This window comes from Acanthopagrus latus, chromosome 13, assembly GCF_904848185.1.
Source record: "Acanthopagrus latus isolate v.2019 chromosome 13, fAcaLat1.1, whole genome shotgun sequence".
In the NCBI taxonomy this organism is placed as follows: Eukaryota; Metazoa; Chordata; class Actinopteri; order Spariformes; family Sparidae; genus Acanthopagrus; species Acanthopagrus latus.
In genome coordinates this window covers 14,218,424-14,231,769 of record NC_051051.1, presented here as the reverse complement: position 1 = coordinate 14,231,769, position 13,346 = coordinate 14,218,424, and the positions used below count along the sequence as shown (strand labels likewise).

At 45.0% G+C, this 13,346-nt stretch overlaps 1 protein-coding gene across 19 annotated transcripts in view; it reads right to left on the bottom strand.

Annotated features, from left to right (window-relative positions):
- The window catches only part of auts2a (activator of transcription and developmental regulator AUTS2 a), a 362,432-nt gene that overhangs the window by 13,469 nt on the left and 335,617 nt on the right, over positions 1-13,346 (bottom strand). The gene's annotated exons all lie outside the window — the stretch shown is intronic.

Below are 13,346 nucleotides of genomic sequence, written 5' to 3'. Positions count from 1 at the left end.
TTCTCTTCCCCAAAAGTTAAGAAGATAATGTACCAAAATTAAAACTGCAAAGTTACCCTTTAATAATAATCATATATAATAATATGCAAATCTGGTGTTAGTTCTTTACCACATGCAAACTGGCTTGAGAGTAATTACTGAGTGCATATTAAAGGACACAGTGGGATAACACTGCATCATTAATTCAGTTTTGCGTGTAGCATGAAGGACAAAAGCACATTTAGCTTGCCCTTGTCAGACAAGGTGAGGATTCGTTTTATGGACTTCCAGTAATTGCGGGAAAACAAAACAGCAATTACCTGCCATTAGAAGCCCTAGTTGGACTCCAAAGTGTGAATTAATCCAAAGAATGAATAATAACCGCTATACAATGTTCAAATCGCTCAGAACAATAGCTAATAAGCTGTGTCCAGGGTATATCTCTGTAGGGACCTCCTCCTACAGAACAAAGTGCTCAGACATCAGCAGTCAGCTTGGCTGCTCCAGAGGCAGACGGGCTCATGGGGGATGACAGTGCATACATAAACTGTAATTAACTCTCCCCGGGCCTCAGGGGGGGTTAAGGGCAGAAGTGAGAGCTCCTCCTCCCCCTGAGGGAAGCCAGCTAAATCCTTCACCTGCCAGAGAGGTGTAGATGGGACCCAGTTCCCCTGGGCTGAGGCAGCAGCCTGCACTGCGGAGCTGCAGCCTGTCACAGCGGGCCTCCATCTCCTTGACACACTACTCCCTCCAGACCAATTCCACTGGGAGCAGACTGAGCTGCTGAGCTAAGGGCTCTATGAGAACCTACGTTCATTAGCATTAAAATGCTAAGTGAGGTATTAGCAACCGCAGGTGCATGAGGTATCACAGTTAAAGGGCCAGGGGTGGTAATTCCTGATGAAAAATCACAATCAATATCTACAATAACAGCTATTGACCCCTGCTCTGTGTGGGAGAGCTTACTGGGACATCTGCCAGCCTGTCAGGAGACAAAAAGGCGCACTCTGCCAGGTTGAAGTGTATTCAATAACAGTATCTGTAAGACATCGTTAGGCAGGCACAAGAAGAGTCCACTAATAATGCAGAGAAGCATCTGTTTCCAAAGCTAACTAACCCTTACATAGAAACTATATCTATTCGGGAGTCTGCACACAAATCACATCCCTGTTCAACACTGACGTGCATCAATGAACAAGAAAGCCCAGCAGCCCTTAAATCCATCTCCCTCATCCACGTCAATCTTCTCCACTTACAAACGCTATTACCGGTCAAGAGAGACTGCTGCTGGCAAACAACTCCACCGCAGCAGACGAGGAGAGGAGAAATTCCCAATTCTTAAGACTCCCGCCGCACCTCTCAATCCCTGAGGTCCACAGCTTGTTTTGAGAATGTGCTAACACGCTAAAAAGAAGGTGTCTATTCTGGTCATAATGAAGACTCAAGGGCCGGGCGGAGCGGGGAAGAAGAGAAGAAGAGTATACACCAGCTTCCCTCCCATGAGGGTTCATTTGTCAGTCTTCTTCATCCCTTGAAACAAATAAGCACAATTCCCCCCTGGGTTACTCAAAATACGAGGAGCTGCTGTTTCTCTCTGTTTTCGTAGTATATGGGTTTCTAACTAGTACATGTTGCTCCGCGGAGCATTAGAGTGGAGAATGAGGCCTACGGGTGTGTGGGATAGTCGGGGAGGAACAAGCTAGAGGCCGGATTTAAGAGGTGAAGGGGGTACAGGAGGGCTTTGTGAGGGTCAGCTGGGTGTGAGCGTACAGGAAAGCCATTCATTAAGTCTGGATGTCAGGGGACCCAGTGAGGGGCTTATGGGGATAACTCATTATCCCAGGGTGAGCCATCTCCTACACACAGTGCATTAGCTGCACACACCACCACTACTGATTTGGATCTCCCTACATGGTTAAAGCCACACTGCAGCATATAATTATTAAGTCTACAAGTCTACAACTGGATATAATGAATATAATGTGGTAACAAAAAAAATTTAAGATGTGACAGATGTGGATGAAAAACATCTATCCCTAGAGGCAATGGAAAGTCACGCATTGCAACATTCTTCTGAAACAACTGAAGTAGAATGGGACTTGTTTTAAAATGCAAAAAAGAAAATGAAACAATAAAATAGCGTCACACATCTAGTCTGGTGTAAACCAAGTCTCCAAATTGATTTGAAAAGACGTGTACCTCGACACGGTTTGGTGCTTGTAGACTCACTTCGAGTGCTTCAGACTCTTTGAGAGTATTTCAGCTTAAAATATTGTGTACATAACTTCTTTTGAAATCAATTTGGGATCTCAGGGTTTCCAGGGACTTGGATTACACCGAACAAGCTGTATGGAGCCACTTTCTTTTCTGTTCTGTTGTTTTTTTAATGTTTAATATTTTGTGGACTATGAAACTTCCCTTGACTTTCCATCAGTGCAGGTGAAAGTAGATAATAACAGAATCTTTATTTTATTTTAATTATTTTTTTTTAATTCTTACAATAAAAACATGTAATGAGACATGTCTAACAAAATGGTATGCAGGCCTCTTTTCAGGGGTTGTACCTCCCACCATTGATGTTATTGTCCTGCAGCGGACCAAAGCTCATTATCTCCATGCAGCTGTATTATTTACTATTTGCATTTTTTAAATGTGCTGCTCATACCACAGTGAGCCTGCAGGGTTAACAGAGCTGTGTACTGGTTTGGATAGGTGCAGCCACCGGCGAGACAGACAACTCAAATCTTTGAACCAATCTTTGCACAGTTTTATAATCCACAGAGGGAGTGACAGGAGGCCTGACAAAGTGAGATGTAGGGCATTAGAAGGTTCAATATGGTGTAAGGTCATTACTGCAGTACATAAGGGGATTCATTTAGCATATTATATTTCAATGTCATCCCTGGATGCATCCTAGCCCATATAAATGATTAACAAACAAGTGCCAACAACATCATCTTTTTAAAGCACAACTGACAGGCCAGCACCTGTCCTTCTGAAAAATACATTAGCGGCCAACTCGAGCCAAAACTACTATCGGTAATCTTTCTCTCTCTGTCATGTGAGTGTGGGTGGACATGACAGCCTACACCTGGGCCTGTGGACATCATGACAAATTGATGGCTGTTGAGACCCCTGCGACATCCCAAGCCTTTGCACCGTCCGTCACATCCTCCTCAAAATAGGGCCTCGATGAATTTAAAACCCTCACGCTCATTTACGGGCTTTGATCCAGACAGGGGTCGCATAGCTCCAATCACACAAAACCAACAACCTAACACGTAGCAGGAGCCACAAGACTGATGGCTCAGCCGGGGCCGCTGTGTGTACGTCAGAGCTGTGGACGGAGCAGAGGCGAAATGCAGGGAGGGCTGAGCCTGATGCACCGATGTTAGTGCCTCAGAGACGAGGCCGCTGTCCGGTCAGCTCAAAAGCAAACTACCAGAATAAAGCACAAAGAACATTTGACACTGATGACGAATTTTGCAAGTTATATATCTGCTTAGAAACTAGTAACCACAGCCAACAATGCAGTGAGGAAAAGTATAAAACAAGTATAAAAATGTCAAAAATAAAAAGCATCAAAACTGTGTAGAATGGATTTACTGTTACAGGCACAGCTCTTCATAAAATACACTGTCAGTATTGGTGGTTGTTTGCCGCGTGTCTTTTCTGTATCAACGCCCACAACCTCGACCTTACTTAAGTGAAGACAACAGTAGCACATAACTCTATATACCAACAGATACTGCCCTCACTTTCCAACATCTTTATTCACAGCAAGTGGTCGACCATGGAGACAAGGTGGGTCAGAGTCACTGCTCTGGTGGCTGCAAGGCTGTGACAGCTGTGCAACTGTTGAAAGCGTCTAGGACACAGGTGCTAACAGGGAGGGAGGACTGAGAGGCACCAGATGATGCAACCACAGGTAACCTCCGAGTGCTGACTGTAGGTCTGTCCTTTACCAGCGGCATGCTGCCAGATGTTTCCACTGTAACTGGTGGGAGGGAGTCACCTGGACAACCAAGATAGTATTGGAAAATGATTCAGAACTGAGGTTAGGGTTGTTCTAAACGACACTGTCAGCAACCTGTATGTTTACCATGTTCAGCATCCTATTTCAGCATGTTAGCATGCTATATGGCACTAAATGCCGCTACAAATACAGCTGATGCTGATGAGAATATCATTATTGATCACAAACTAAGGTAGTGGATGAATTAAAAAAAAAACTTATGATAGTGTTGGATGAAGAGGATATCTTCACCAAAGATATTCAAGTTTATAATGTGTGAATATGAACATCTGGACAAAATTTTATTAGAATCCATCAAATACTTGTTGAGACAGGTTTACGCAATACCTGAATTTTTAACTGTATGTTGGCTTTATAGGAAAAATAATTAGGATGTATCATTTGTGAACCAGTCATGTTTGTACCAAATTTCATAGCAATCCATCCAATAGATTCTGACATAGGTCAGTCCGACCCAAAGAGGTGGAATGAGTGACCAACACTGACATCCATGGCGCCCCGCGGCTAACTACAACATACAGGAACATGCCCAGATACATTCTCTAACGACACATGGTTTATGAATGTTGCAATTTGCCATTTTGATTGGCACTTTAACAGCTGTACCATGATAAAATTTAGCCTTGAGACACTAAACACTGTTTCAACAGCCTGGAATAAGAAAAAAAAGGTACAGACAACTCAGAAACCTAGAGAGCTTTCAAGTTAATCTTATACACTCTCACCCAGCAACTCTTTTTCTCCATCTCTGTCTGATAGTCTCCCTGCTGTGTCCCAATAAGCAGAATTATGCTCAAAGCTCTCACATTTCACACTACTCTATCAGAGGCAACAGTCTTAACCATCCTGCAGAGCAGCTGAGACAATCCACCTGCTGAAAACTGTTTTACGATGACACCTCAATCAAGTACAGATTAATTTGGTCCAGATACAGTCTTTGTAAACTGTGTAGGCTGGGGAAGCTAGACTAGCAGCAGGAGCAATGGAAGCATTGTGGGGAGGAGTTTTCCATTCCTTCATTTTGTGTTCTTCTTTCCTCTGCATCATCATCATCATCCTCTACATCCTGCTTCTCCTCAGAAAACAGAAAAATAAACAAAGGGAGGTAGGCTGTTTGCTCAAGCTGAATCAATTAAAGTGCACATTTTGCTGAACAAGGGTTCTTGGCCCACATTGAAAATTCCATCTTGGATTGGTATGTTTTAGTAAACATTAATTACAATCAGGATCTCCCTGTGTGCTGGGCTTTTCGAAGCTGGCTTAATATCCCTCAAAAACATTCACAGTCTTCGATAATGCAGAACATTTTTAAAGACAATTTTGCCTCAGGCCTCAGTCTGGAAACCATTTTGTCCCTGGAAAAAAGAAGAGAAGGAAAACACCGCAAAGTCCCCCCTCTTCTACTCCCATATTTTGTTTGACAACAAAATTAGAGTTGTAATTGCGCAGCAAGTGTTGACAGTGGTCCGACCTCAGGAGTGGTTTAGACAGCATATGTTCCCCAAAGAGCTTCTTGGTGAGGGACCAGACTCTGTTTATTTGTTCTTAATGAAGCCTGCAGTTGCATTAATGGCAGACATCTTTAACAGCTCTCCCTCCCACACAGAGAACACAATAAACAGCAGGCCGCTAGTGTCTGTCGGAGCTCGCTCTCACCCCTTTCCTCACTTGCAGCCTTGTTCTCAGAGACCCATCCAGCCAACACTGTCTCCTTTTTCTCTTTTGTCTTTATAACAACTTACATGTTTATTATGTACAGCTACACATTGTAATGCAGTCCAATGAAGTAGCCCTTCAACAAACACTACCTGTATCAAACTTATATTCACACAATCAGGATAGTCTGTTTTTCTCTAGCCCGTCTCCTCCTTCTCTGGGAGCGCATTGGAATACCCTGGAGTTCACATTAGAGGATGACATCTGGGCTCAACTCGCACGTCTCTGGGACTGGAGGGTGTTTTGAGATCCCAGATCTTCTAATACTCTTCCCTTGTGCCAAAAGTGGAGACAGCCTATGCCACCAAAGTCTGCACATTAGCCAAGGGATTCAGTTCCTCATCTGCAGGGACTTTGCCCCACATCGCACCTCTACAGATGCTTTACGTGACTTTCAGTTTGAAGTTTTGCTGATGAAGTGGTTAATTTCTGCTTAACCTGCAATGCTTAAAGATGGAGGCTAACCAGCTCTTTACAAATGTCATATGTAATGAGTTGAACAGCTAAGAATCTGGTCTGGTGAGATCAGTTCACAGAGAAGCTGTGACAGTAAACTTAGCTAAGGAAGCCTTCTCCCTGATCTCATAGCCAAAGCCTCTGGAGAATCTCCAGCCTATTAGCTCCTTATCCCTTGCTTCTTCAGCTCTGAAGACTTTAACAGCATTAGCTGCTCTGAGTAACACCACACTCTGTGATACCCCCTTGGTCTCCAGAGTGTCGAAGCACCTCGCAGCAGTGAGTTCACAGCTCACAGGCATGCGTGTTGGACATGCTCCGGATGGGAGCTCAGGGCTGGTTGGGGGGGGGGGGGCTTGACAATGATGGACGCTCCCCTGCTGGCTTCCAGACTCTCCGTCATGTCAGCAGCGTTCTAAAGCTAGAGCCGAGAGAGGTGTTGGGTTACACAGCCTGGACATCCCGTCGTGTGGTGGGTCTTGGACTGGAGCTGTTTTATTAGTGCTAGACTCCCAGGGGTGGCTGGGGAAGGGGAGATGGAAGCTAAACAGAAATAAAGGTGGGAGGCAAGAGGGGAGGGGGGGGTTGGGCGAGCAGGCCAACTATTCTGGCTGCGAGAGCGTGACATGTGTAGTCTTCCAGTGAGAATACCACAGCGTGCTGATATCCCCTCACAGTAACACAAACCGCTGCTTTAACAAGCGGTGATTGAGCAAAAGGCCAAAGGCAGGCGGAGGCGGGGGAGAGTTGTTAAGCTGCCCTTTTAACATCTATATTTCATGCCTGTCTCATTTGGTTTATGCATTTTGCATTACAAGTTGTGAAGTCAAAGCAAGAGTGTATGTAAATATAAATAGCGCGCGCCTATGCAGTGATGTCATGGCGTGCATGGTTAACCGAGACATAAACCCCTGACTCCTCTTTTAAGATCAACTGTCTGTGACTGTTATCCTCTGAGAAATGGTAGCAATCTGGGGTAATTGGGCTTAGTAAGCCACTGAATGTTTTGAGCTCTTCTGACAGATGCGAGGCTGAAGAGGAGTGGCTGCCAGACCACAGAGAACAAGCACTTACACATGTTTATAACGGCAGAGCGTACAAGAGGAGGGGAGGAAGGCGAGGAAGAAGGAGGTAATGCAAGAGTGACAGAGAAGAGCAGAAAGGCGATAAACTTGCTCTGGCCCGTCTCCTACCTTTGCTAGCATCCATCCGTGCTGCATTCGCACTTTGTCTGGGTAGGCCCAATGTGCAGTGTCTCCTCTCTCAGGTCATTTTGAAGCCATTTACTAATAGAGAGCTGCAGCACCAACACTCTTCCACCCACAGTAGCTCTGATTACAGCTGCTCCTGTAATGGCTGTTAACTGGTTCGGCTTCTTGCTCTCACTGCTCACTTCTCACCCCACCAGCATGCAGAAAATCTGCCGACAGCTCCCGAGGCCTAAACGTTTGGACGCCTTCGCCCAACACCGCCCCCCGAAAACACCATCGCCGTCTTTACGCGCACATGAGGATGTATCACTGGGATCAGTGGCTGCAGGGTGTCCCATTTCCAGCTCCCCTTTGGAGAACAAATCTTTATATATCCCTGAGGGTGTGAGGTCAGGCCAGAGGGATTGTAACAGGAGAAGAGCTGGGTCAGGGACTCGATGACGGGCATGCTGGCACAGGTGACCACCAGAAAGGGCGGTTGGAAAGCTTGCCATGAGGCCAGATTTCTCCTGCCAGGGGCCAGTGCAGGGCAGCCCTCAGGGGGACACTCGTTGCCCACGGCTGACAGATCCTCTACAGGTTTGGCTGTCATGCCGAGGCTGACCGAGGCTTTGAAATAACAGCAGCGTGTAATGAGGAGCCATCCAGTCCACTGCAATTGGACAGTGCACACTGTCGCAGTGGTGTAAAACTACACCGAGAGACAAGGCAGCTGTGGAGCGAGCCAGACCGTTTGACCTCAAACATGTCACATGTACATAAGCCATCTGAGGGGGCTTCTCACAGGGCCTGATATCTCTGCTAGTGAGGAGGGAGAAATGGTAGGTGGCCATTCTTTGTCTAAATGTTGTTCCCCAGAGACACAGAGTGTTGGAGCTGCTGAAAGCCCCACAGCGCCCGACATGTCTGCTAGAATATCACGTCCTCAGTCAGCCATGAAACGTCTGCCCCCTTTGTCTGTTCAACCGCATAGCTGTATGGACACTTTACAAACACCGCACAGTATCACTGTCGATTCAGACCATATGCTCAGGACTGGAGCAGAAAATGGCACCTTTGTAGGGCTGCAACTAACCATTATTTTCATTGTTGATTAATCTGCGTTAATCTCTGTTTCTAGATTAATTGATTAGTTGTTTTGTCTGAAATGTCAGAAAATGCTCAAAACGTTTTATCAGAGTTTTCCAAAAAGGATGACGGAGATGATGAAGTCCTCGAGATATTCAGTTAACAGTCACAGAGGAGTCAAGAATCCAGACAATACAGTCTTATAATATATAATCTTAAATACAGATCTTAAATTCACATTTGAATCTGAAAAAGCTGGAGTCAGAGACTTGACTTTTTTTTCCTGAAAAACTGATTGATTCTTTTATTAATCATTGCAGCTGTATACTTCAGCCCACAATGCATTGTGTGTATCCCTCAGTTAAATGTAATCACTTTTATCATAAATCATTTCCAAAGTGATTTTTTAAAATGGATTTTAAATCATTCATTACTAGCAAGCGAGTCTTCTTCACTGCCTTTGTAGGAACACTTCTATATGTCTTGGCTTGTTACTGCCACTATAAGGGGATCAACAACAGTAAGATATAATATTCTATTCAGTTATTCTACTTAGTCTCATTTTATTTGTTGGAAGCAATCAGAGCAATGTGAGGATCTTTTGTTGGACAAAACTACCTACCCAAACAACAACAAAACACCTGTGATTGTTTTCATGATAAACGTATTTCCCTTGTCCTTACATGTTGATGATATTGCGTGCAGACATTTACAGCTGAGAGGCACTGCAGACCACCACCAAGTGGAAAGCACAAACTGTTACTGACTCCCATTTGAAAGTAAATAGGTAGCATGCGTCTCTGCAAGCTCAGCTGCTTTAACGCACACCTCTGCTCAAGGCTGCAGAACTGTGTCTTATTTCTGTGGCATTGCACCAACATGACAAGCCAAAGTCGACCTGTTCTTCAAGAAAACTTTTGAAAATTGAAGTAAAGCAGGTGACTGGTTGACTCTTTTGACGTGAGGCAAGGATGCAATCGGAATGCTACGGTTTGCTGTTAGGATCTCATGTTGTCCCCACACATGAGTTGAATGGACACAAATTCAACTAATCACTAACCCGGAGCAATAATAAACCAGTCTGAAAACAACGACTAGAAACTCACATTATAGAAAATTCAGGCTGCATGTCAGCACAACCCAAATGTTTCACAGCACGCCGTCTGTCACTGCAACATGTGTTTCTTGTCAGTCAGTGTGGCAGCTCAGAGGAACAATAGACAATCGCCTGTTGAACCGGCAAACTTCAAACACAGACACGCTTAAATCTCAATTACAGACACATGCTCATGAAAACCCACACCCACTCATAAACACCTCATACTTTCTCACTTTCTCTCTCTCTCTCTCTCTCTCTCTCTCTCTTTCACACACACACAAACTCTACCAGTCAACAGGTCCAATGCCACCCTTGTTGAGGTGTGTGTACTGCAGCTCTGGGTCCCCTGCCTGGATCTGTTTCTGTGTTGGCCTGTCCTCCATGAAGCCCTGTCAGCCTGTCAGCTAAGCCCAGCGGACTGTACCAAACCAACACACGGAGGGGGGGGGGGTTGTCTGTTAACTGTACAGCTGGCTCCTTGAAGGTGACAGACAGCCTTGGTTCCCTCCTTACTTCTTTTGAGACTCTCCAATTGCATCAAGGGGTGTTGATGCTCTGCTCCTCTGCTGTGTCAAGTGAAGAAAAAACCCTCTGTCTCTCTCTCTCACTCCTGCTCTTTCCTCCACCCCCCCTCGCGCTCACATCGGCCAGGAAGCAGGGCATGGGAGTAACTGGCTTGGAGCAATAAGGAGAGTGACAGCTCGAGCTGACACACTGACACCACCATGATTTCACCGGGGAGAGAGGCATGGAGGGCTGGAAAGAGAAATCTGTCCCCAGAGAGTCATCAGTCTGGGCCTCTTTCACTCTCTTTCAAACGGGGCCAACTGGTGTTTCACACTGCACTTACAGGCAGGGATCAGATTCAATACAGCCTGCACTGAGTGTTAAAACCATATAAGAAAAACTCATTCAAGGGGGGTAATGGCATGAATGCATGGATCAAATGACTGGTGAAGTATCAATTTGCATGTAGCCTTTTTCTCTCCTTAAATCTTCAGCGGCATTACAGAAGCAGCTGATGTGTCTGCGTGCGTATGAGTGCGAGCGTGTCAAGTGCCGTCTCATTACCCCCTCGCTCAGGTTTCACTGCAGCCGGATTAGCGGGACACTCCGGCGCAGAAACGAAGCTGTTAATGGCAGTCTTTCCTCTCCTCGCCGCTCCACTTTCATCCCTCCTTCCCTCCAGCCTGGAAATGCTGTGTGGTCTCTCGCTGATGTGGTGGTAAAACCTACCCATCACTCACAGGAGGGGGGGCAGGGAGATGTAACCAGGCCTAAGTTCTCACCCTCTTCCCTCTACGCGCAGCCCTCTTTCTCAGGAAACCTCAGTGCAGCCACATCAACATGCTTTTCAAAATAACACCACAAATTAGCTGAGAGCTGTTGGCAAGCTTCACAGCGATGAGCTATGGCTGTGGGACTGCAATACTTGGCGAGGGCGGGTTTAGTGTCGGGGAGGCTGGTTGGGATTTGAGCTGTTTATTTGAACTGCACCGTCGTCCAAACAGTCAGCTGCCTCTCTGCTCCCTTGTCAAGCCTCAGAGCTTAAGCTGGGATTGTGGTGTTGGTGGGGAGAGAACAACTTGATATCCCCCTTTGGGCAGCGGCTGCCCTCAGCTTGGGTTACTTTAGGGGAACAATGCAGCCTCTGTCCACGGCCTGCTACTCAGTGAAGACATGGGCTCAGACAGGCTTGCTAGTGTCAGGCATGGCCAGGGGATTCATACATCACAACACCACACACTGCTCATTGACTGGGAGAGGGTTTAGGGAAAAAGCTTCCAAACAAGCCGGCTTCCCAGCTTTGCCTCTAAACGGCCCAGCAGAGCCCCCACATAACACACTAAGAGCTAAACCAGACGTGGAGCCCATTCCACAGCAACGGCCCGTTTGCAAGCAATCCCTTTTGGGATTTTGGTTTTTGTACAACAGTGTTTACAGTAAAAGCTGACACGTGGAATAAAGAGGGGATGCTGGAGCCCTGAAATCAAGTAGGCCCCTCTAGGAGCAGTTTAATCTGTAACAGATGGTGACAGTCCGATGGACGTTGATGGGTTTGGGCAGGCTTCTAAGAACAGCACCCAAAAGCCAGAGAGGATGAACCAAAGAATGGAGATGAAATGGAAAATTGGGCACTCTGTTGCACTCTGTTTATATAAAATGCAAACACTGTAAAATGGCTTTTCCAGGAAACACATATAGCTTTACACGCACGCACACATCGCCCACCTCAACTTAACCACGTCCTCTCCACACACTTGCTCAGAAATCACAAGAGATCCCAAGATCACACCCAACACCAGGGGGCGATGTTGTACTAAAGGTCCGAGGGCCCCATCAGATCCTCCCAGCACGGTAACACTTTATAATAACCATCATTGATAAATGGTACATTTATAGTTAATTCAACAAAGTTAATATTTATATTAATTAATATATTAATATTAGATTATTTCACTGTTAAACAATGACATTAGTTCCAAATAATTTATTAAGCAATTCTAAAGGATTTTAAACATCAGATACATTATTATAATGCTATCAGCATGATGTTTGAACTACATAGTATTTATTAATCATTTATAAAATATATTAAACATCACTTACAACAATTGCTTTATACATAATTGTTAACTAAAGCTGAGTTAACTGTAAATGTACCATTTATTACTGATGGTTATTATAAAGTGTTATCCACAGCACTGGTATTACTTGACTATACACAGTCAGCAGCCTGTGGAAATATAATGAAAGGTGGTTTGACACAAATGATAACCAGGCGATGTGTGTGCAGAGCAGAAACACATGCGAGGGATCTGTGGAGTGCTGCTAACAAACCAGGATCCTGCTCTGTAGTCGTCTCTAATCCGCCCTGCGGCTCATCAGGGCTTTATTTCTGCCCTGCATATTTATGAGACTCAGAGAGGGTGAGAAGAAAAAAAAAAGATAACCTCTTTTCTTGTGGGAGCAATTAAAGCCTTGCTTTCATCAATCCTGATCAGAGTCCTCATGCTCTGTCTCTCTCTCGCTTTTTGTGTCTCTTAAAAGGCTGTGTTTACAGCGCTGACCCTGCTCTGGAGGTGCAGCCGTGGACAGAGACGCAGAAAGAAAAAAACTACGGCTGTGCAATAGCACTGACAATATTTCTTCAATGTGACTGAAAGGCTGCTTTGGCCACATCTGTTGAACTACTTCCATGTTTCGGTCTCACAGCGTCACCTAATGTAACCCCCACATAAGGCCAACACGCCAAAAGAGAATAAATTTATTCCAACCAGATTGAAAAGATCTTTACATGGTTACTAGATACCAATACTGTTCTATTGAACAGATTACCCAAGGTTTACACCTTGGGTTCTCAGTCTGATTGTAAATTAATTCTGGCTGGATCAGATGAGTCTGTTCTGCTTGAGGTGGTGATTCTGATTGGGCTATTATTCTATTTATTATAAGAGTCCATGTAAACACAGTTAGTGTTGAACTCCAAAATCTGACTCTAAGCTTCCATAAACAGGATTCCTCCAGTGACTGTTGAGGATTACAGATATTACAGTGGAGGTCATTTATTGGATGCGGGAAATAGAAAAAGGTTGAACATGATGACAACACCCTGCAGAGTCCAAACGATCTTACAAATGCTTTAGAAAGTTAGACATTTTCTGCCTGGGTGGCCTTCCGGCATTGTTTTATCCGATAAACTCTCCATGACCACATAATCCAAATTGGGTGGTTCTATAAACTTTAGGTTGTTATTCATCACGTTCATCAGAGGTTTTTT